The sequence below is a fragment of the Octopus sinensis genome, linkage group LG24 (genome assembly GCF_006345805.1).
Source record: "Octopus sinensis linkage group LG24, ASM634580v1, whole genome shotgun sequence".
Taxonomy (NCBI): Eukaryota; Metazoa; Mollusca; class Cephalopoda; order Octopoda; family Octopodidae; genus Octopus; species Octopus sinensis.
In genome coordinates this window covers 712,501-739,828 of record NC_043020.1, presented here as the reverse complement: position 1 = coordinate 739,828, position 27,328 = coordinate 712,501, and the positions used below count along the sequence as shown (strand labels likewise).

Below are 27,328 nucleotides of genomic sequence, written 5' to 3'. Positions count from 1 at the left end.
TGGGGGGGGGAAACCTTCACCACCCCCACTTTTGTCACCACTAAACAAAGATAAAAGATGACTGAGCATTTTTCACTTTTTTTTTCAAAAAAAAAAAAAAACCCACTACCATGTGCCCCCCCCCAAAAAAAAAATTAATCATACCAGACGCAAATTAAACTACAATTTTTTTTTAAATTCGCACACTGCAAATGTTCAACCTGTCTTTTTCTAACCCCGAGCATTTTGTATTGCTGTCAATGTTAGTGCTATTTATTATCAAATAACATTGAGATGTTGCAAATGATACTATGCAGTCAAAGATATGTTATAATATCCAGTTGGATATCACACACTTCTGTTTTGAATGCCACTATGATAAAATAACTACAACACAAATATCAACACCATTTAATATTCCCTATATTTTTCATGAAAACGATTACAATATTGTTACTCTAGTTGTTGTTCTTGTTATCGTTGCTGTGAAAATGGTGAGCTGACAGAATCATTGCTGTTGGAAAAAAATGCTTTGTGGTATTTTTTTTAACTCTTTACACTCTGGGTTCAAATCCAACTGAGATCAACTTTGCTTTCCAGGGTCGAAAAAATAAAGTACCAGTTAAGTAAAAATCTCCAAGAAGTTAAGGAGACAGACAAAGAACATGTTGCCTTCCCTTCAGCTTAGAAGCTAATGATTGCATTGTTCAATTAAATGGAGTTGCGTGAAACAATCGTACTGCATTACCTCTGGATATCCTTGTTTCTTATTTTGATTTTAATCACCTTATTTCGAAATTGTATAGATAATACCATACTAAATTCTGGTCCCTCAACTTAAGTACCATATTCATCTGAATCTATATACATATATATACATACATACATACATACATACATATATATATATATATATATATATATATATATATATATATTGCGTGACCGACCAGACCATCAGATGTTGTTACACATCGCTGGTCACAATGCGATCACACTGTTTTAGCCTTCAAATGATGCCACTTGCTGGCTAAGTAAGCAGGCCAACAGAAGAAAGAGTATTGAAAGAGTACAGCAGGGATCACCACCCCCTGTTGGAGCCTCATGGAGCTTTTAGGTGTTTTTGCTCAATAAACACTCACAACGCCCAGTCTGGGAATCGAAACCGCGATCCTACGACCGCAAGTCCGCTGCCCTAACCACTGGGCCATTGCGCCTCCACACACACGCATATATATATATATATATATATATATACAACACACACACACACAGAAGAAGAGTGAATTTTATGTCTATATTTATATCTATCATACACAGACACACATCTGTATTCCAGAATAAAAGAATAACACACAAGAAAAAGAACCTAGTATCAGGTCAGATTACGACATACATGTATTTAAACCTGGGGGTTGAGTTGTTACAGGACTGCAGATCAGAAGAGGTCAATAAAAGATCAGTTGAAGAATGTTCATAATGGTAATAGTATCCGCTAGTATTCTGCTGGAACAGTTATGCAGCAAGTTCGAATTATTGGTATTAGGTAAAGATGGTCATCATAGAGTGAAGGAGAGGAAGAGAGAGGCGAATGAAATACTGTTGGGGTCTGAACTTTCTGTGTAGCTTTAAAATATCACATTTTAATGCTATTAGTAACAACCAATCTCAACACTTTCCACAAAGTTTCTCTCTCACTTGGTAAAAAAAAAAAGAGTAAAATAAAAACAAGAAATAAAAACAAATAAAAACAAATATGAAGCTATTCTTATTTTATTGACTTTTTGTTTCAAGTCTATTATTACATCAAAGCAGAAGGGTAAGAATTATGCAGTTCTCATAGACTCGATTTTATTCGCAGTGGTTTATATTTATGCGGGGAAACAGACCGGTAAGGCAGCTTTAGCATATAACCAAGTAATATTACATCTCTTTGCACAATAACAATAACAAAATTTGGGAAGAAGCAATAAAGATTTGAATTGCAGGTGAAGCAATTTATCGAGAGATAACGGAATGAGCACGAAGATATTAGTTGAGAACATAAACATAGTCATCAATGTAGCTAGGAAAACTACCATCATTGATTTGATCTCATCTTAAAACTTTCTCAATTGACCCTTCCGGAACACTGACTTAATTCAAAACCAAAAACGGGGGCCTTGATGTGGTCAGTCAATCAGCAAGAAATAACAGTCTTATATCTCTCAAATTATACTATACCATGCTATCTTAAAAAGAGAAGGAGATTATAGAATTATGAACCATCTGAGCGTGGCCGTTGCCAGCGCCGCCCCGACTGGCCTCGTGCTGGTGGAACGTAAAAAGCACCATCCGATCGTGGCCGTTGCCAGCTTCGCCTTGCCCTCGTGCCGGTGGCACGTAAAAAGCACCATCTGATCATGGCTGTTTGCCAGCCTCGTCTGGAACCTGTGCCGGTGGCACATAAAAAGCACACACTACACTCACGGAGTGATTGGCGTTAGGACGGGCATCCAGCTGTAGAAACATTGCCAGATCAGACTGGGCCTGGTGCAGCCTTCTGGCTTCCCAGACCCCAGTTGAACCGTTCAACCTATGCTAGCATGGAAAGCGGATGCTAAACGATGATGATGATGTAGTCCTAAGTATGGGTCACCAATGTTTATTCTGAATGAACATAGATGAAGGTCTTTTGTTTGTTCCTTCTCGAGCCATGCCTGGCTCATAATGCCTGGTTTCGCGGTTACCTTGGCGTATAGGTTCCCCACCTGGACGGAACGTCAGTCCATCGCAGGTGAGCTGCAATATGCAGGAGGAAAGAGTGAGAGAAAGTTGTGGCAAAAGAGTCAGCAGAAGTTTGCCATTACCTTCCGCCGGAGCCGTGTTTCGCTTAGGTGTTTCGCTCATAAGCACACACATCGCCCGCTCTAAGATTCAAACCTGCGATCCCTCGACTGCGAGTCTGCTGCTCTAGCCACTAGGCCATGTGCTTCCACAAGGACTTTTGATGAAAGACCTAACTGGTTATGGTTGACCTGGGGGTCAAACTACAACAATAACTTTCCTAATATCCATATTTATAGTCCCAACATGCAGTTGCTGTTGTTGCTGTTCACACCCAGGTCAGATCTGACAGAGCAGACCTACAATAGAAGGCATGCCAGCCATGACCATCTCATATTTTTCCCAGGTAACCCAGGGGCACAGTTGTCCAATGTGTGACCTTTTCTAAGAGGTTTGGTGTAGCTTGAAGGAGATTTAGCAGCTAGATTCAGCAAGTCCAGCAACCCTGTAGAGGCTCCTTCCCTGGCTCATCTACACACAGTGAATAGTGTATGTAGGTGGTGGTGAAACAAGATGAGTAGAATTCATAATCTTTCACTCACCCATGGTTGGTTGATTTGCTAAAAATAGCAGCAAAATCACATTCAAATCTACCATCTTAAAATAAAAAGTAAAACTAGATAACAGACTTTGTTGAATAGGCGCAGGAGTGGCTGGGTGGTAAGTAGCTTGCTAACCAACCACATGGTTCCGGGTTCAGTCCCACTGCATGGTACTTTGGGCAAGTGTCTTCTACTATAGCCTTGGGCCGACCAAAGCCTTGTGAGTGGATTTGGTTGATGGAAACTGAAAGAAGCCCGTCATATATATATGTATGTATGTATGTATGTATGTATGTGTGTGACCCCCCAACATAGCTTGACATTGATGCTGGTGTGTTTACGTACCCGTAACTTAGTGGTTTGGCATAAGAGACTGATAGAATAAGTACTAGGCTTACAAAGTATAAGTCCTGCGGTAGATTTGCTCGACTAAAGGCGGTGCTCCAGCATGGCCAAAGTCAAAATGACTGAAACGAATAAAAGAATAGTTTGCAAAATAATAATAATAATAATAGTAATAATCATAATCATCATCATCATCGTTAAACATCCGCTTTCCTTGCTGGCATGGGTTGGACGATTTGACTGAAGACTGGCGAACCAGATGGCTGCACCAGGCTCCAATCTTGATCTGGCAGAGTTTCTACAGCTGGATGCCCTTCCGAACGCCAACCACTCCAAGAGTGTAGTGTGTGCTTTTACGTGCCACCGACATGGGGGCCAGTCAGGCGGTACTGGCAACGACCTTGCTCGAATGTTTTTTCATGTGCCACCAGCACAAGTGCCAGTAAGGCGATGCTGGTAAAGGTCACACTCAAATGATGCCTTTAACATGCCACCAGCACAGAAGACAGTTAGCTAGTCTGGCAACGATCATGCTCGGATGGTGCTCTTAGCGCACCACTAGCATAATAATAATAATAATAATAATAATAAATTGATGTATCAATACCAGCAGATGACAACATGTCTCTAAAAGAAATGGAGAAACTTTCAAAATACAAAGACCTGGAAATGGAGGTAACCAGAATGAGGAATCTAAAAACAGAAACAATTCCTATCATAGTAGGTGCATTAGGTATGATAAAAAAATATTCAGACAAATACATAACAAAAACACCAGGCCTTACAAACACATAGAACATACAGAAAATTGCACTACTGAGCACTGCACACATCCTACGCAAAACACTTTCAATACAGTAACCATCAGAGCATCACAACAAATCACAGCACATACCCAAGGCACACAGAGCTGCGCTCGGTAGTGAAGTGAAAGCACGCTATAAAAATAAAACTACTGGATAATAATAAAGAGAGAGAGAGAGAGAGTGAGTGTGGATGATCATGGTTGTAATGTCATTGTTCACAAGTCTACTTGACCAAAGAATTCATGGAATGAACATGTACATGAGCTAAAACAACAAAAAATAACAACAGTTAAATCTCTTCCCTTGTAAATACCCAGTTTAATTTCCCTGCCTGTATATTCTTCTTAAAAAAAATCTCTTCACCTAATTCAACATTATCATTAATATTACTATTTTTTAATTGATAAGCATTTTCTCTCTTCATATAAGCCCTCTTCCATTAAATAAGACTAACTCCTTGTACACACACACACACACACACACACACACACCAACAAACACGTCTTCACTATCGTTAGATTTCTCAATCACTTGTAGTCGTTCCTACGTTTCGTGATTTTCACCAGAATTATAATTCTTCACATCCGGAAGATGGAAGTTCATTGTTTGCTAAGTAAAGATAATTGATAAAAGACTCGGAAATAGAAGAGGATAATAGTTTAGGAAGTCTTCCAAGTTCATATTTTCGGAAGAAGCAACTTTGACAAAACTTCTGCAAGTCTGCTGCGAGATAGAGATATATAGATATGTGAATAACTTGTATGTGTGTATGTGTGTGTGTGTGTGTGTATGCATGTGTATGTATGTATATATATATACATGTATGTGTGTATATATATATATGTGTGTGTGTGTGTGTGTATATGTATATATGTATATATAAAGATATATATATATATAAATAACTTGTATGTATATATATGTGTGTGTGTAACCTGTATGTATGTGTATATATATATATATATATAAAACGTGTGCGTGTGTATATATATATACACACACACTTACATATGCATTATATATATATATATATATATATATATATATATATACACATATACATACAGTTAACAATATGTATGTATCTATAATTTATATACATATATATGTATGTATGTGTGTATATATATATATATATATATATATATATATATATATATATATTATTATATATATATATTATATATATATATATATATATACATGCATATACATACACAACTAACAATATGTATGTGTATCTATAATTTATATATATATACATATATATATATAATATATATCAGTTTAGTGTTGCTTATTGGGAACAAAGCAGACTATGAATTATGTTGACAACTTGATACAATTCAGGAGAATAATTAATATACTTCAGTAAAATATTGGCTGCAGTCAGCATTTTTCTAAATCAAGTACACCCACACACACACACACATTTAAATTCATGCTAAATCCGAATGACAGAGTAGAGGAGGGGAAAATATTAAAGACTGCTACAAACAACGACCGCACTGGACAGACAATACGATCAATACGACTGTGTCCATTGATCAGCGTGTTCAAACAGCCTCAGTGGTGCTTGATACAATGTCTGACAAAATGCTTAGGAGATTTTCGTCACTATAAAAGCAAAAGCAGGCTGGCAGAGAAGCCGGACTGATGATGCGAAGTGTAAACATGTTGCACCAGAAGGCTTTTTTTATTCTATTCAATGCCGTTCCTGCTTCATCATCATCATCATCATCATTAAGGTGGTGAGCTGGCAGAATCTTTAGCATGCCAAGCAAAATGCATAACGGTATTTCATCTGTCTTTACATTTGGAGTTCATATTTCGCTGAGGTTGACATTGCCTTTCATCCTTTCGGGGTCGATTAAATAAGTACCAGTTACGCACTGGGGTCGATGTAATCAACTTAATCCGTTTGTCTGTCCTTGTTTGTCCTCTCTCTGTTTAGCCCCTTGTGGGTAGTAAAGAAATAGGTATTTCGTCTGCCGCTACATTCTGAGTTCAAATTCCGCCGAGGTCGACTTTGTCTTTCATCCTTTCGGGGTCGATTAAATAAGTACCAGTTACACACTGGGGTCGATATAATCGACTTAATCCATTTTTTTGTCCTCTCTGTGTCTAGCCCCTTGTGGGTAGTAAAGAAATAGGTATTTCGTCTGCCGTTACATTCTGAGTTCAAATTCCGCCGAGGTTGACTTTGTCTTTCATCCTTTCGGGGTCGATTAAATAAGTACCAGTTACACACTGGGGTCGATATAATCGACTTAATCCATTTTTTTGTCCTCTCTGTGTCTAGCACCTTGTGGGTAGTATAGAAATAGGTATTTCGTCTGCCGTTACATTCTGAGTTCAAATTCCGCCGAGGTTGACTTTCTCTTTCATCCTTTCGCGCTGGGGTCGATATAATCAACTTAATCCGTTTGTTAGTCAAAGATTACAACCATTAGTGTTTTATGTCTGCTTGTCCATGCTGGTATGGGTTGGACAGTTTTTTCTGAGGCAGTGTAATATAATCAGGTGTCTTTCCTATTGCCAAGCCTTTTAGTTGTCTCTTATCACTTGCAGAAATATGGAATATCTATTCTAAAACTGGGATAAAAAATATTAAACAATAATTTTTAATTTTTAAAAAAAATCATGGCTGTCCTTTTACAGCCAGAGGGGATTCTGTTCTGCCAATACGGAGACTGAAGCGAAGCTTTTCAGGAGTGGATCCATGGCCTTGTAAAACAAACAGATGCCATAGAAGTAGAAGTTGTTGTTGTTGAGACTATTTTTTTAAAAGAAGTATGATGTATGAACAAATTGAGTGATTTTGAAGTAGAAAAAAAATACATTAACAGAACTCCCTCATTGCCAACCCAGCAAGAAAAGACAAGAGAAAGGAAGAAGCAATACACATCACATCTATAGAAATATATATATATATATATATATATATATATATATATATATATATACATATATATACATATACATATATATATATATATATACAAATATACATATACATATATATACAAATATACATATACATATATATATACAAATATACATATATATACAAATATACATATATATATATATATACAAATATACATATACATATATATATATATATATATATATGGCTGTTTTGGCTATAGTGAGTTCTTATCAGAATTCTAATAAGGAAAACACACAGAAACAAATCTTAAACATCTTTTTAAAATTTCTTCCATGGAAGTTTGAGGAATAAATAAATGTTATGGAAATATTAAAAGAAAATAACAAAAGAGAATAAAAATGAAAAATAATAAATAAATCTCCAAAATGACAGTATAAGGATTATAAATTTTAATGCTGAAAAGAAAAAAAAAATATCAGTAAAGCATTTTAGCAGTGATTACGGCAGAGACAGAAAGTTGATAAAAAAAAATAACTAAAAAAAACAATGAGAAGATCCCTTGGTGCTTCAATGATAAAACGGAACAGATAAATAAATAAACTTGTGTTTCTCGGGACACTTAAACATGTTAATTGTAAAAGGCCTTTCTTGACGATAAGGTAAAAAAAGCATCGCAATTGGTGAGATAGCAGAGAAATATGACAAGTGGTCCGTTTTGACAAGCGCAAATAGGATAAGACCGAGAGAAGATATCAAAGAAATAAGGATTAAAAGCTCCTTGAGATTTTCAATGGAATGTGAGCAGACAGCAACTGGAAAAGGAGGGATTGAGATTTTGCAGTGCACTTGACACACTATCATTTTTGACTTGGCAACATTTTTCAGATATTTTTATTATCATTATTATTATTATTATTATTATTATTACTATTACTATCATTATTATTATTATTATTACTATCATTATTATTATTACTATTATTCTTATTATTATTATTATTATTATTATTATCATTATTATTATCATTATTATTATTATTATTACTATCATTATTATTATTATTATTATTATTACTATCATTATTATTATTATCATTATTATTATTATTATTATTATTATTACTATCATTATTATTATTATCATTATTATTATTATCATTATTATTATTATTATATTATTATACATTATTATTATTATTATTATTATCATTATTATTATTATCATTATTATTATTATTATTATTATTATTATTATCATTATTATTATTATTATTATTATTACTTTCTCCTCATCTTATTTTATGTAAATCCTCCTGAAAAACTGAAATCTGTTTCTGTAATGTCCCTGTCGTCTGGCAACCAATGACAAAAAAAGAAAAAAAAAGTCCTCCTCCTCTCCTCCTCCTCATTATTATTTACTATTTCACCTGAAAAAGAAAGTGTGGGTGGAGGTGGAGATGGAAATACTGCCTCCCTCCCAACAAATTTGTTGAAAGGTGGATGAGTATAGCGTGTACGGTCCAAGTGATTTGACATACTCTGATCATGCGTATGGAGTATATTGAAGGAGAAAAATACAGAGAAGGCACTTGTCTTAGAGGTGAGGGCAACTGTAGTTTTCTGGAGTTTCCATGAGTAGCCCTTGAAAGCCTCCCTCTTTTGGGGTTAATAATCACTGTTAAAAATTTATTATTATTTTTTTTTGTTTATTTGCTCCTTCATGCAATCTCACAGTGTATCATCTTGTAACAACTTTGATCTTTTTGTAAGCCTTTAGCCCAAAGGGAGGGGGGGAGAAAACTTTTTTAGCGCAGCAAGCAAAAATTTCCAAAGAAAAAGGTCCGTGGACGGATCACAAGTTCTAACTCTTATATCTGTGTAAATCTTAGGAGTGGCTGTGTGGTACGTAGCTTGCTTACCAACCACATGGTTCCGGTTTCAGTCCCACCACGTGGCATCTTGGCCAAGTGTCTTCTGCTATAGCCTCAGGCTGACCAATGCCTTGTGAGTGGATTTGGTAGACAGAAACTGAAAGAAACTTGTCATATATATGTATGTGTGTGTATATGTTTGTGTGTCTGTGTTTGTCCCTCCACCATCGCTTGACAACCGATACTGGTGTGTTTACGTCCCCGTCACTTAGCGGTTCGGCAAAAAGAACTGCTAGAGCAGTGGAATCGCAGTCAAGGGATCGCGGGTTCGAATCTCAGACCGGGCGATGTGTGTGTTTATGAGTGAAACACCTAAGCTCTACGCAGCTCCGGTAGAAGGTGATGGCGAGACTTCTTCTGACTCTTTCGCAACAACTTTCTCTCGTTCTTTCCTCCTACATCTTGCAGCTCACCTGCGACGGACAGGTGTCCCATCCAGGTGGGGAACCTATACGCCAAGAAACCGGGAAAACCGGCCCTTATGAGCCAGGCATGGCTCGAGAAGGAACAAACAAACAAAACTGAAGACAACACATGAGAATGAAATGCATCTTAATAGCTTCACTAGCATAAAACTGGGGGGAGGGGGAATAAAACACACTTCAACACTTTTCACCAGCAAAACAATAAAAAATAAGAGAGAAAAGGCAACAACCTACCTCATGTAGATAATCTCACACAGTAAAACATATTCCATGTGATTTTATTGAAATAGAAGCAGAGAGAGAAGAGAGAGAGGCGGGAGAAGCCAGAGTAAGTAGACTGAGTGGGGTTGGCCATAACAATGTAAAAAATAAACAAATTCACCTAATAATTGCCCGCAGCTGACACTGTTTGTTGACTCAAGCGTGACAGATATTCATGTGGTTTTTCTTAATAAACAAATAATTCAACAGGTGTGAGTGTACGGCAGGAGATAAATTCAGACCGCAAATACAATTTGTTATCATAAAATTCCTAATTCTATTAGTAAGGACTTCACACAGAGAAATTATATATCAGTCACTGTATTTCGTTTATCTGCTTAATATGATCAGACACATCGTTAGGGAGAGAACATAAAGTTAGATTTCGGAGCATAAATTACGATGGGATTTTGAAGTTTTAATTTAGATTACTTTCAAATAAACAGTTTGTATCATAGTTCCAAAGATGGTCTCAGACAGTTTGGTATCAAAATATTTAATAGGAGGTGTGCAACAATCAGTAGCAAGTTTTGTTGTTTAACCACAGGTTAGCCTTGATCAGACGTAGGTCAAGAGTTTGCTAAGTTAGATTCTTCAAACCTTTCAGCAACTGACAACCTTTCTTAACTTGCAAGAAATAGGTAACAAATGTCCAAGAAATCATACTCTAATATCTTAAAATGAAAGAGAGACGTGTTAGATCATAGACATTGTGTGGGTATGTGAGTTGATTCAAGGTTGTTTCCAATGATAGCCTTAAGAGTAGCAGTGACTAGAAATTGAAAGCTTGTTAGTGAGAAGCAAAATACTGCTAAAGTTGAGTTAGATACAAGGTTGGTAGTGAAGAAATGAGTGATGGTTTATGCTGTCAGCATCAATTAGTTGATAGGAAAGTTCAGCTGATAGAAGAATTTGATAAGCTCAATTGCTGTGAGGAATGAAGTATCTGACACATAGGACACTTGTCCTCCATGAGAGAGGGGGGGGAGAGGGAGAGAGATAGAGAGAAGTGAGAGAGAGGAATGGAAAGCAAACAAGAAAGTGAATGAAAGACAGGGAAGAGAGACAAGTGAGAAACTGACATAAAGAAAGACTCAGAAGGGAGAGGGAAAAAGAGAGAGAGATAGAGGAAGAGAGAGAGAGAGAGAGCAAGAGAAAGAGAGAGAAATGGGGAGCAAATGAGAAAGAGAATGAGAGACAGTGAAGAGAGACAAGTGAAAAAAAGAGACTGGCATAAAGAAAGACCCAGCAAAAGAGAGAGAGAGAGAGAGAGAGAGAAGAGAGAGAGAGAGAGAGAGAGAGAGAGAGAGAGAGAGAGAGAGAGAGAGAGAGAGAGAAACAGACAGAGAAAATGATGCTGTCATTCAAGTTGGAGGCCAGCAAAATTAATATTGTGATTTTCTTTGCCCTCAACCAAAGCTGACAACATCACATTCTCTCTGGTTCTGTTTTACTTTCCGATGTAGGTCAAAAGTTTGCTAAGTTAGATTCTTCAAACCTTTCAGCAACTGGCAAACTTTCTCAATTTGCAAGAAATAGGTAGCAAACATCCAAGAAATCATACTCTAATATCTTAAAATGAAAGAGGGACATGTTAGATCATAGACATTGTGTGGGTATACTCTTTACTCTTTTACTTGTTTCAGTCGTTTGACTGCGGCTATGCTGGAGCACCGCCTTTAGTCGAGCAACTCGACCCCAGGACTTATTCTTTGTAAGCCCAGTACTTATTCTATCGGTCTCTTTTGCCGAACCGCTAAGTGATGGGGACGTAAACACACCAGCATCGGTTGTCAAGCAATGCTAGGGGGACAAACACACAAATACACACATATATATATACATATATACGATAGGCTTCTTTCAGTTTCCGTCTACCAAATCCACTCACAAGGCATTGGTCGGCCCGGGGCTATAGCAGAAGACACTTGCCCAAGATGCCACACAGTGGGACTGAACCCGGAACCATGTGGTTGGTTAGCAAGCTACTTAACACACGTGAGTTGATTCAAGGGTTTCTAATGAGATCCTTAATAGTAGCAGTGACTAGAAACTGAAAGCTTGTTAGTGAGAATATATCTTAAAATGAAAGAGAGACTTGTTAGATATTGTAGTTTTCATGAGACTATGGCTGGAAAAAAAGAAAAAAGAAATAGACTGAATGGTTGTTTATAACTGGTGTTACACAACAAATATTGTAACTGGAACACAGGTCTCCAGGATCAAGGCTAACCTGGGGTTAAACAACAAAACTTGCTACTGATTCCTGCACACCTCCTATTAAATATTTTGATACCAAACTGTCTGAGACCCTCTTTGGAACTATGATACAAACTGCTTATTTTAAAGTAATCTAGATTAAAACTTCAAAATCCCATCTTAATTTATGCTCCAAAATCTAACTTAATGATATTATATCTTCTTTCTTTTACTTGTTTCAGTCATTGAACAGTGGCCATGCTGGGGCATCACCTTGAAGCATTTCCTTGAACAAATTGATTCTAGTGCTTATGTTTTTTTAAAGTCTGGTGTTCTTCCTACAGGTTGTCAAGCAGTGGTGGAACAGAAATACAAAGACACACATACATAAATTTAATATCTATCAATCAATCTATCAATGCATATATGTGTGTGCGCACGTGTATGTATACATATATACATAATAATTATTTGAGGGAATATTAATTTAAACTCCAAAATCTACCAATTATATACGTGTTTATTTTTTTTTTTTGCAATTTACTTAATTATTGATATTCTATTGCTATTTTAATTTTAATATTTCTATTATATGTAATTTTCTAGATAGTGTAATTTAATTGTTCATTTTGAATTGATAAAAGGTGTTTTTTTAAACATTTTTATAGATATATATATATATATATATATACACACACACACATACACACACACACACATATATACACACACACACACACATATATATACACACACACACATATATACACACACACACACACATATATACACACACACACACATATATATACACACACACACTGGACTTACTCTTTGTAAGCCTAGTACTTATTGTATCAGTCTCTTTTGCCGAACTGCTAAGTTACAGGGACGTAAACACACCAGCATCGATTGTCAAGAAATGTTGGGGGGTACAAACACAGTAACACAAACATACTTTGTCATTCACTCTTTTGGAGGTGATAAAATAAGTACTAGTTTATTACTGGGGGGGGGGGTCAATGCAATTTGACTTACCCCCTCCCTCGAAATTGCTGGCCATGTGCCAAAACTTGAAACTAATATGAAAATGAATTCCTTTCTAAAGACATTGGATTTAGAGGAATAAGGAACGTGACTGACATTCGCTCAGTAAAATGAAATGTTTACAACCAAATCATTCAAAATGGGCGTGATACTCAACATTTATAGCTAAATAGTAACAATAGCTGACAGCTAGCATGTTTTATGAACCAGCTGAGTTTAAAAACAGAGTTAAAAACATAAAAAAGCCAGTGACATTGTAATCTTCTTCATCTAACCGCTCAGTCGAAGTCGACTCTCGGTCACTCGTTGGATCAGTGTCCTATCCTGGGCCGCTTCTTTCAGACTGGCTGTGTCCATTCCGGTGTCACTCTTGATGGTGTCAAGCCAGCGGGTTCTTGGTCGGCCTCTTCCTCTCTTGCCACTGACCATTCCGAGCGTGATGTCCTTCTCCAGGGATTCTCTCCGCATAATATGACCGAAATATGCCAATCTACGCTTGGTGAACCTAGCTTCTAGCGACATTTTCAGCCTTATCTGCTTAAAAATTCTCCATTGTAATACACAAGAAAAAAACAGGAAGTGCTAAACTCATGATTTAAATGAGGAAATTTTAATACAAATTATATCAGGACAGGGTTTGGCAATTAAGGGGCCACAGCAGTATTCTTTGTGAGAATTGAACCTTTATCTTTTAATTTTAACTTGTTTGTTATTGGACTATGGCCATGCTGGGGTAATGCCTTGGTGGGGTTTAGTTGAGCAAATCACCCCCCAGAACTTATTTTTAAATCTGGTACTTATCCTATCAGTCTCTCAGGTTAACCCATAAAGTTACAGGGATGTAAATAAACCAACACTGGTTGTCAATGGTGGTGAGGCACAAAGAAAAAAGACATACACACAAAGAAAAAAGACATAATGCAGGGAACATTAAACAAAGCTAACTGGAAATAATTAAGCAGTGAATCCCCTCATGAAAATAAAAACCCCAAAAAACCCTAATATTTATTATTGACAAATATTACTTTTAGCATATATGGGAGATAACTCAGCCTATGTTTCAGCCTGTGATCTCCTCAGTGAAGCACACATTTCACTGTGCATGCTGGATTAAGAATGGAAGATCACAAATATATACATTAATCAGCATCGTAAGACGAAATCTATATATATAAAACTGTAGTTGTGTGAGTGTCTGTCCCCTTCGATTTAGATTCCTAACTCCTCCCACATTTTGCAGTGCAGTTTAACCAAAACCGGGTATCTTGTAGTCGTGATTCATATCGAGCCCGTCTGAGTATTAGCGCGCGTCTACGATGAGTCTACGATTTTAAAAATAATTTAACATCATTTTTTATTCCATTTTAATGCATAATTTTTCGTGTGTCGATGGCGGCGGAGTTGGTGTCCATGGTCACACCTGCACCTGTTTGCTTCTCCCCCTTCTTCCCTTCCTCGTGAAGCTGTGGGGAAGGGAGTGTAAGGAAATCAACGTCGTAAAGCGTTGTCAAGGAGACCAGCGTTCTTTTAGAACAACGACTTCATGGCTTGAAGATACCAAAACAGAAATGGCTAAGAAAGCCCGAATTGGCATCTATAAGGGAAGTAACTCTCTAAAAATGCTTATATAGTTATTTCCCTTACAAACCCGAGCAACGCCGGGCGATACTGCTAGTTGTTTATAAAAGATGTATACTGCATGGATTGGAAAGCCAATTAATTACTCTGGCTGAATTATGATTAATTAAAAGCAACAAATGTATTTAACATTGTTGACACTGGCTCAATTAATTAAGAAATATATATAAACAGATGGCTTAACTATGTGACATCTGTGCTTCATTAATGTGGGTGGTAGTGGTGAGTGGGGGTGGATGTTTTTCTCTTCATGTCTTATCTATCCATTGTTCACACATTACAATAGCAAAATAATAATAATAATAATAATAATAATAATAATAATAAATACCTGTTGTCATAGGTGCCCTGGGAATGATAGCAAAAGGGGCTGATAGCTACCTAACTCAGATACCAGGAAACCCAAAAATGGCAGAAATTCAAAAGATAGTGCTCATGGGAACTGCTCATATCCTACGCAAAATACTTTCTATGTAATCTCAAGGTTTAAAACAAACATAATTTTCGGTTTAAAAAAAAAAAAAAAAAAACTTTTTTTTTTTAGACATTCATTAGTACAACACCCCCACCCCCCAAATATATGGCACACTAGGCATAACAACAACATGAATTTCCAACCCTGTTGTCTCTTGAGGTCTCTGGGTGAGACTTGGAGCCAACTTGTACAAATATAAAGCAAAAGTCAAACATAGAATAATAATAATAATATATATATATATATATATACTTTGCACTGTTCCATGTCCTTGCATTGTTGTATTTTTTCTTCATTTTTTGATTAATTATATATATATAAATATAAATAATTGCTATTATGTTAAACTGTTGTATGTCCAAATTTGGTCAAATGCGTTTTTTTTTTTTTTCAATATTTAATTTTGTTTGCAATAGCCAGTTCTTTTGGTCAAACTATCGTATCTCCAGCTGCTTCAGTTGAAAATTGTCAAAGTGTAGTAGAATGGTTTAGCATTTGTCAAAAGTGTAGCAAGTCCCACATACGACAGTTTTGCAAAAATATTTCTGACTGAAAACATCAAACATGCATAGAGCTATGATTTTATGCACCCAACAAACTATTATTGTTAAGCTGGAACTCTTTACTCTCTTTTTACTCTTTTACTTGTTTCAGTCATTTGACTGCGGCCATGCTGGAGCACCGCCTTTAGTCGAGCAAATCGACCCCGGGACTTATTCTTTGTAAGCCCAGTACTTATTCTATCGGTCTCTTTTGCTGAACCGCTAAGTGACGGGGACGTAAACACACACCAGCATCGGTTGTCAAGCAATGCTAGGAGAACAAACACAGACACACAAACACACACACATACATATATATATATAATATATATATATATATATATATATATATATACACATATATACGACAGGCTTCTTTCAGTTTCCAGCCCGGGGCTATAGCAGAAGACACTTGCCCAAGATGCCACGCATTGGGATTGAACCCAGAACCATGTGGTTGGTTAGCAAGCTACTTACTACACAGCCACTCCTGCGCCTAAACTGTTGCTAATGTAAAAAGAAATGGAATGGTGAAACCGTTTTTTGGCTTTCTGAAAAAGCAATGTTTTGGACTTACAACACTTTTGCATAATAGCAATGATATATACAAATATACATTCATTAACATTTTCATTTTAACATATCAATATTGTTATAAGATTGGACACACACACATATATATATACAGTCAGTTCTTGTACAAACTTTTGCTAATGCTAATCAGGTCAAACCACTCCCATGGAGTCTTAAGGGCAGATAAGTTGACACAGCAGAAGAAGAGAAGGGAGCCAGAGTCAAGTTATATAGAAAGGGGAGCTGAGATAAGTGTGTGTGTGTGTGTGTGTGTGTGTGTGGTGTTCTTTTATATGTGGTTTCTGAGTGGATAAGGGTAAGGGTAAGAAATGTTATGATTAGATGTTAGGCATGGTTGTGCAGCGAGAAGTCTGCTTCACACTCACATGGTTTTGGGTTCAGCCCCACCATGTAGCACCTTCGCCAAGTATCTTCTACTATGGCCTTAGGCTGACCAAAGCCTTGTAAGTGGCTTAATTTGATGGAAACTAAAAAAGAAAAAAAAAAACCATTGTATATGTGTGTGTGTGTGTATTGTATGTGATCACCACCACCACTTGACAACAGGTACTGGTTTGTTTACATCCCAGTAACTTAGCAGTTCAACAACAGAAATCAGTAGAATAAGTACCAGACTTAAAAATGTAAGTACCCCACTCCGGAGTCAATTTGGCCCAGCATAGCTGCAGTCCAACGACCGCAACAAGTAAACAATAAAATGTGTGTGAGTGCTGGAAAGATATGTAGTGTGGTTTGTACATAACCTACTTTACACATTACTTTATGCATATTTGCTGGTGTATATGCATATGCATACATATTCACACGAGGTATTATATATCATCATCATCATCATGATTTAATGTCTGGCTTCCATGCTGGCATGGGTTGGATAGTTTGACAGCGGTTGGCCAAATAGAAGACTACACCAGGCTGCCGTGCCTGTAATGACATGCATAAGATCTGGTCATCAAATCTAAGTAGAGATTTCAAACTTAAAATCTTCAAAGCCACAGTCAAACCAATTCTAGTATAATGTGGTGCTCCAGAATGAGCGCAGTCTAATGACTGAAACAAGTAAAATATAATGTAGTCAAGATATTACAATTATTAAAAAATAAAAATTAAATCTAATACTCCTCTGTAATTAAAATCTAATACTCCTCTGGCTCAGAAACCTGGACATTATCAAAGAAGCTTGAGAGGCGGTTGGATGGAACTTACACTCGCCTCCTTATGGGAGCTCAAATTATCTTGTGGAAGCGTCATCCAACCAAAGTACAAATAAATGGGAAATTACCACCTGTATAATCTCAGAGCCATAGGTTGCAGGGTTGTTGAGATTTCAAACTTAAAATCTTCAAAGCCACAGTCGAACCAATTTTAGTATATGGCTCAGAAACCTGGATGTTATCAAAGAAGCTTGAGAGGCTCTTGGATGGAACTTACACTCGCCTCCTTATGAGAGCTCAAAATGTCTCGTGGAAGCGTCATCCAACCAAAGTACAAATATATGGGAAATTACCACCTGTATCATCTCTTGTGAAAGGTAGAAGAGTCCAGTTTGCTGGACATTGTTGTAGAGCTGAAAACGAGGTAATTTCTACTCTTCTCCTCTGGAAGCCATCTGCTCGCAATACCAGAGGGCGCACACTCTCCTACCCTGATGTAATCTCCAGGGATACAGGCATCCAGCAACAGGACCTCCATAATGCTATGATGGACCGTGAAGTCTGGCGTAACATAGTAGATTCCATTGTCTCGACCACGGTCGAACAATAATGATGATGAGGATGTTTTGGCATGTTTTTCATGGCTGGATGCCCTTCCTAACACCAATCACCCTGCAGAGTGGACTAAGTGCCTTTTACGGGGAACCAGTTATATACAGCTGTATAAACATTCACATAAATATATACTTATTGGTTTGGTATGTATATTTATATGTTGGATTAAATGCTGTGACACTGTTTGGAAATTTGGGGTGGTGGGGTTGTGTTGAAATATTTTGTGAAAAGTGAATAATTTTGTATGCTCTGAGCATTGTTTGTGTTATTTTTCTGGATCATTTTCATATTTAATTCGAGGGTTTTCTTACAAATATAAGTTTTGTGTGTGTTGGTTGAAATGAAACTTTATATAGCAGCACCACCGTGTAGGTATTTGATAAACTTTCTGAAAAAAAAGATCTGGACAGCCGGCTTACAAATGACTAAACAAAATTGTTTGTTTGAAATCTGATTGAAGTTGTGTATTCAAACATGCAGAAAAAAACAAACTAAAAAACAAAAAAAAATTATTTCATTCTTATTTTTTACAGATATACTAACGCATATATGCATATATTCACATACCTATACACGCACACACACACACACATATTTACATGCATACACACATATATAGATATAAATGCAAGCACACATAGAAATAAATGCGCACACACACACACATATATACATACATAGACAAATGCATACATACATATATACAATACAAACACAATGCACACATACATATATACATACACAAAATATATATACACATAGATGTACAAAAATACACACACATGCACCTACATGTAAATACATATACACATATGCACACACAGATTTTGAATGATGTTCAGGTCTCCTGCCAAGCACTGTTTCTTGTGACTAATCCAAGATATTCAAATGATTTCATTCTTCTACCCTGGTACCTAGTGGCCTCACTGGTTCATATACCCTATCAACAACTGAAAAGCCTTTCAGACATAATTTAACCATCCATCCACCCCACATACACATTTTTAAAGAGTATCAGATCCCACGACCTGTAAGGGAAAATAGCAGTTTAGGATAAAGCACATTCCTTTTGAATCAGTGTCTAGGGTCGCCGCTCTGTCTGCTGAAGCGCGTTACAGAAACAAACCAACATTCTACACACCAAAGTATACACAGCTTTGTGTAGAATAAAACATTATTTCTACCACATCGAAAATGTATGCGCAATCTTTGAATAAATATAAATATTTCTCTGTATCACACCAAGTGTTTTGTGTGCACATATATATATATATATATATATATAATATATATATATATATATAAAATTAGAAAAAAAAACACCTTTTATCAATTCAAAATGAACAATTAAATTACACCAAGGTGGGTTTTTTCTAGTTTTATATATATATATATATATATATATATATATATTATATTGTATAAAATTTGATTTGTTATTTCTAAATTGAATTTTTTTCCCTGTAAGTTTGGATTAATATTCCTTCAAATAATAATTATTATATATATATATATAGAAAATATGTACTTACATACAAGACCAAAAAGGGTACGAGCGCTGCTATATATATATGTATATGTAAAAAAAAAAAATACACACACACATATATATATATATATATATATATATATATACTATGTGGAAATTGACGATTTAAAAGTCTGTTATCAGCATATTGGAATAGAAATAATTTTCTTTAGCCCTTGTTTATAAGTTGTGTGTGTATATATATATATATATATATATATATATATATAATAATTATTTGATGTCTATATATATATACATACATCAAATATTTCTCTATAACCATTGCTCTAGTAAACACATTAATAACTATGCTTCACTGAAGAGGTCTAATAAGATTAAGATATATCCAGAGTTGTCCCCTTTGTTCGTTATACTGCATCTTCTTTACACATTATATATTTCTAATTTTAATTAACAGAGACTCTCTTGCTTCAACTTCTGTTATCTTTAAAAAAACGGAGACCAACAAGTTCTAAAAGCATAGTTTGTTCTCCAAACGTGAGTGGTCACCGCAGTCAGTAAAACATTTAAAGATTCTACACTCTGTAAGTCTTATGTCAAGTTCATTAGGATTAATATGAATATCTTGAATTCAATTTTTGAGCAAAGATGGGATTCCTCTGAAGGACCTCTGAAGTAACATTACTCAAAGGGATGCATAGCTGAGAGATCAGTGAGTCTCTCCAGGTTGAGCTGTTACTTCTCTGTACTGAGGGGTCAAAAATTCAGTTCTATGGACATGTGATTAGAATGTCATGGAAAGAATTACAAGAAGGACTCTTCAAGCTAAGCCAATCAGGAGTAGACCAAAAACAACATCAACATCATCATCATTTAACATCCGTTTTCCATGCTACGGTTCAACTGGGGTCTGGAAAGCCAGAAGGCTGCACCAGGCTCCAGTCTGATCTGGCAGTGTTTCTACAGCTGGATGCCCTTCCTAATGCCAACCACTCCGTGAGTGTAGTGGGTGCTTTTTACATGCCACCTGCACAGGTGCCAGACAAGGCTGGCAAACGGCCACGATCGGATGGTGCTTCTTACGTGCCACCGGCATGGGGGCCAGGTGAGGCTGGCAATGACCACAATCGGATGGTGTTTTTTACGTGCCACCAGCACGGATGCCAGTTGGGGCGGCGCTGGCAATGGCCCCGTTCGGATGGTTCTCTTACGTGCCACCGGCACTGGTATCACAGCTACAATTTCCATTGATGTTGATCGATTTTGATTTTGATTTTCACTTGCCTCAACAGGTCTTCACAAGTAGGGTTTGTGTCGCTACAAGTAGGGTTTGTGTCACAAGAAGGCTACAACATGGTCAGATAATAATATCCACAGTCTCAGTCGGTCATGTTTGGGAATCCAGCCAGAAAGTGTAATGATGGTTGCTTCTGAGAGGACCCTACAGAGGAGGTGCCAAAGGACCTCTGCAGGAACGTGGGCAGATAAAAATGGAAGGATGAATATGTAGAGCTTCATTTACTGAATCCAGTAAATATCAATATTTTTTGCCTGACTAGACAACAGCGACATTTCTGTACTGTGATGGATGAAATATTTTATTTCTAGTTGATTTGGTGAGGAAATTCAATATTGAATTGGCAGATAGTAAAAAAAATCTGAGACAAATAGAAATCAAAAATCAAGACAACCTTTAAACAAAACAAAACAGATAATAATAACAGATATAATTGAAATCTTAGCTGCAATCATTTTTATTAACAAAAACCTAGTTAAAACAATTATTTCCACTATATTAAAATTATGGCTTGGAGTTAAAATCATTCCTAATTTAATTCTTATATGCAGTCATCTTCAGCTGTTCCAAGATTAAGAAAATTAAAACAAACGTCAGTGCTTTTATTGGCGACAATGGCAAGACAATGCAAAAGATGATAGGAGGAAGATAAAAGATATTGCCATATAATACATACATAACAAATACATACATGCACTCAGATACACACACACAGATACATACACACATATACATGTGTGGAATGGAAGCACTCCGTCGGTTACGACGATGAGGGTTCCGGTTGATCCAATCAACAGAACAGCCTGCTCGTGAAATTAACGTGTAAGTGGCTGAGCACTCCACAGACACGTGTACCCTTAACCTAGTTCTCGGGGATATTCAGCGTGACACAGAGAGTGACAAGGCCGGCTCCTTGAAATATAGGTACAACAGAAACAGGAAGTAAGAGTGAGAGAAAGTTGTGGTGAAAGAATACAGCAGGGATCACCACCATCCCCTGCCGGAGCCTCGTGGAGCTTTTAGGTGTTTTTGCTCAATAAACACTCACAATCGAAACCGCGATCCTACGACCGCGAGTCCGCTGCCCTAACCACTGGGCCATTGCGCCTCCACATATACATGTGTACACAAAGCATTACACAGTGAATATGATGTTCTGATATGTGAGTATTTGCAATGAATTCAGATTGATCAGAGAATGGAAAGTTAGTTTCTGAGTAAAGAAACTGTTTCGGGGGGAGATGCAGAAATAGGAAATGTCAATGACGCTGATGGGAATATGTCAAAGAGATATTGACAGGAGTGCATAGCAGAAGCAATAATGACAGTGACATGTCAAAGAAAAAGCAATGACAGAGAGAAAGCGCGGGGGGGGGATGCAGAAATAGGAAATGTCAATGACACTGATGGGAATATGTCAAAGAGATATTGACAGGAGTGCGTAGCAGAAGCAATAATGACAGTGACATGTCAAAGAAAAAGCAATGACAGAGAGAAAGCGGGGGGGGGGGGGAGATGCAGAAATAGGAAATGTCAATGACACTGATGGGAATATGTCAAAGAGATATTGACAGGAGTGCGTAGCAGAAGCAATAATGACAGTGACATGTCAAAGAAAAAGCAATGACAGAGAGAGAGCGGGGGAGGGAGGAGAAAGAGAGAGAGAATGACGGGAATGTCACAGAGAGAGAGAGAGAGAGAGAGAAAGAAAGAAAGAGGAAGACAAAGAATGACAAGAATATGTCAGAAAGAGAAAGAAAGAAGGAAAAGGGAGAAAGACAGGAATGAGAGAGAGAGAGAGAGAGAGAGAGAGATAATGATAGAAATATGTCAGACAGAGAGACAGGGACGATGACAGGAATGTGTGTGAGAGAAAGAGAGACATGGAGAATGATAGGAAGGAGAGAGGGAGAGAGGGGAGAGAGAGAGAACGACAGGAATGTGAGAGATAGGGGGAGAGAGAACGACAGGAATGTGTGTGAGAGAGAGAGAGAGAGCAAGGATCTCAGAAATCTGTTGGAGACAATATTAGGATTATGAAATAAGATTCTTGAATCTATTTCAAAAATTGTTTTATAACATTTTTTTTTAAAGACCCATGAAAATTATATTGATATAGCAGCTCAGATCTAGAAGATTTATTTATGGAAGGCATTATTTCTTAAAAACACACAGAGATAAAAAAAAAAACATGTAGACACACACACACACATATGCACCCACATAAACACACACTGATGCACACTTAGACACACACATAGAGAGAAGAGACAATAACACAGACATATATACATACACAAATTATTGTTGGATGTGAGACATAGCTTGGATATTTGTAAGAGTGGACTTCATGGGGGATAGATTAAAATTCCTCATCTCTAACTTTCTTTCACATATTTCCCTCTCTCTCTCTCTCTCTCTCTCTCTCTCACACACACACACACACACACACACACACACACACACACAACCCCGTACTCTCCTTCGTAATATCAGAAATGGACAAATGAATCATAGCAAACCTCTAAAACTCTGCTCTCTTCTAAAGATTGATTGTAAGTGATTGAACTCGGTTGGTCAATGGTAATTGATTGAATTTGGTTGGTCGATGGTGATCGATTTAACTTGGTAGATCGACGTTGATTGATTTAACTTAATTGGTTGATGGTGATTGATTTAACTTGGTCGGTCAATGGTCATTAACTGAACTTGGTTGGTTGATGGCGAATGATTGAACGTGGCTGACTGATGGTGATTGACTGATCTCGACTGATTGATGGTGACTGACTGAACTTGGTTGATTGATGTCAACTGACTGAACTTGGTTGATTGATGGTGACTGACTGAACTTGGTTGATTGATGGTGACTGATTGATCTTCCTTGATTGTTGGTGTTTGAATGAACTTGATTCATTGATAGCAATTAAATGAACTTGGTTGATTAATGGCGCTCCATTGAACTCGGCTAATTGATGGTGACTGACTGACTTTGGGTTATTGATGGTGATTAACTGAACTTCGCTGATTAATAGTGATTGATTGAACTCCGGTGGTGGCTGACTGTATTAACCATGCAAGTGATGTTGAGTTTTATACTTCCAAGCTATCAGCTGAAGCAGTCACACAAACTAAACACAGCAGTGTTGACAGATCATGAATTGACAGCGGCTCCAACCCTGCCCACCACCCCTCATACTTTCCTCTTTTCTATCAAAAACATACACAAACATTCTCGCATAAACACACACACACACACACACCAAAAAAACCATATCAACTTTCGAATGTAGTATTAATCAATATCTAATTAACATACGAGTATTTAATGAGCAGGGTGAGCATTTCAGTTGGTTAAGACTTGCTTGTTCTTTTTTTTTAATTTTAATTTAATAAAAAAAAAAATAGGTACAAATAAGAAGTTTACTGAGTAAAAGAAAACTGAATATATTAATATATATATGTATAATATATACACACACACACACACATTACATGCACAAATAAAGCATATATATATATATATATAGATATATATTAATTATATATTATATATATATATATATATATATACATACATATATATATATATATATACATACATATATATATATATTCATATATATATATATATATATATATATATATATATACATATATGATAATATACATATATATATACATATATATATACATATATATATATATATATACATAATATATATACATATATATATATACACATATATATACACATATATATATATATATATATATATATAATATAGTATATATATATATATATATATTATACATATATATTATATACATACACAACATGCATGTTTACATATACATAGATAAATATATGTGTATATAAATGTACGTGTATATATTTACATATACACACATTAATATAAGAATTCGAGAAAAGAGAAGGAAATAACGAAACTTCTTGGCTTATTCGTTTTTGTTATTTGATTTTTCTCTCTTTCCTTTTTCCTGTCACTTCTATTTGTGTGAAAACAAAGAAAGAATGAGGTTTCGAATTAAGCTGCAACAGCAACAACAACAACAGCAAAAGGCAAGCAATATTCTAAGGAAGGAAGAAAAAATAAAAAAAAGCAAATTTCGTTAATAAAAAGAAATACATTAAGTTGACAAACTAGGATTTATTTTTCGGCTCCTTTTTGAGTGAGAAATGGAACGTACACATGCATGCACGCACGCTCGCACATACACATGCATGTGTGCACGCTCGCACATACAAATGCACACACAGCATTAAGAAGCTTACAAAAGTTCGCTAACAAAATCTAAAATTTTACAGGAATAATGTAATTGCTGTTACATAATTGCTTTCAAAAATTGGGAAATTTCATTAGAGTAAAATTCAAATAAATTGGACTTGGAAAGAAAAAAAAAAAAATTGCATTCTCCGTCTCTTAGTCTATCTCTCTCTCTCTTTCTCTCACATGCACACACACATATACAAACACACCTACACAGACAAAAAGAGAAAATAATTGAGCTAATGAATTTTTTCTTCCCCCCCCCCACTCTAATTTATGTTGGACTTTGTGTTTTATTTTGCAGCGAGATGAAAGAAGTTTCTTTCAAGGTAGTCAACAGGTCTCAAGATGGAATGAGTTCAGTTTTTAATTACTGCAGCAATACAAGCTGACGAAACTCTATTTGATTAGCTTTCTGCACAGAAAGAAACACTACGCAACAGGCACAATACAAACTGTACACACAGCAGACATGGATGGATGGAGAAAGAAAAAAGAAGAAGGAGAGGTGAAGGTGAAGAAGAAACAGGAGGAAGGAGGAGGTGAAGAAGAAGAGGAAGAGGAAGAGGTGGAGGTCACACAAAAGGAAGGGTGTAAAAGAAGGAAGATTGAATGAGACCAAAGAAAAAAAATAAATCAAGATAATTATAGAAGACTAAAGGAGAGTAAACAATGTGAAAGAGACTTCAAGTTTTCGACTATATTTCACTAACCTAGACAAATTAAAGAAGGTATTTAATAATGAGGACAAACCAAAAAAAAAAACCCCAAAAGACTGACCAATTTTTTTTTAATATTCCACAAAACAGCAAGGGATATTCTTAATTAAAAGTCTTCTCTTGATCAACAGATTTGTTTGGTTTTTTTTTTTTTGGAAAATACCTCTCATTGCAGTTATCAGAGATATTATTAGTCCAAGAGTCTAACAATAGACTGGCAGGCTGGTAGAATAATTAAAGCATCAGATAAAAGATGTTGGAGTTTTTAGTTCCAACCTTTAGGTTTTGAATTCAAATTCCAACAAGACAACTTTCCATCTCCAACAAACTGACTTTTCATTCTTCTGGGTTCTCATCATCATCATCATCATCGTCATCAGCGTTTAACGTCCGCTTTCCATGCTAGCATGGGTTGGATGATTTTGACAGAGGGCTGGTGAACCAGATGGCTGCACCAGGCTCCAATCTTGATTTGGCAGTGTTTCTACAGCTGGATGCCCTTCCTAACACCAACCACTTTGAGAGTGTAGTGGGTGCTTTTTACGTGCCACCAGCACGGGGGCCAGTCAGGCAGTACTGGCATCAACCTCGCTTGAATCCTTTTATACATGCCACCAGCACAGGTGCCAGTAAGGCGACGTTGGTAACAATCAGGCTTGAATGGTGCCCTTTTACATGCCACTGGCATGGAAGCCAGTTGGCTGCTCTGGCAACGATCACGCTCAGATGGTGCTCTTGGCACCCTACTAGCATGGGCACAAGTGCCAGTAAGGCGGCGCTGGTAACGATCACGCTTGAATGGTGCCCTTTAAGTGCCACTGGCACAGGAGCCGGTTAGCTGCTCTGTCAATGATCACGCTCGTATGGTGCTCTTTGAACCCTGCTAGCACGGACGCCAGTCATCGAATTTGATTTTGATTTTGATTTTGCTTTTGATTGATTTCACTTGCCTCAACAGGTCTTCGCAAGCAGAGTTTTAGTGTCCAATCACATTTGATACACAGGACATATTTCCCTGGTGTCCATGCATCACATATGATACACATTTCTTTTTTCCAACTACCAGAGTACCTTGGAACTTATGACAAGAAAGCTTTATATATACAGAGAATGTATGGAACAGGGCCAACCAAATGTCTGAAAACAAGCAGGGATGTTTAGAATAAACTTATGAAAATGCCTTGGACAGGCAGGACATATTTCCCTGGAATTCATTTATCATCTGTGATGCATATTACTGATTTTTTTTCAACCACCAGAGT

At 36.6% G+C, this 27,328-nt stretch overlaps 1 protein-coding gene across 1 annotated transcript in view; it reads right to left on the bottom strand.

The window, feature by feature from the left end:
* LOC115224035 (alpha-(1,6)-fucosyltransferase) overlaps nt 1-23,695 on the bottom strand; it is a 248,718-nt gene extending 225,023 nt beyond the window's left edge. The window contains exon 1 of the mRNA XM_036513073.1: nt 23,581-23,695. The gene's annotated coding sequence lies outside the window, so the exon portion shown is untranslated. The remainder of the gene's footprint in view (nt 1-23,580) is intronic.
* Nucleotides 23,696-27,328: the final 3,633 nt, after the last annotated feature.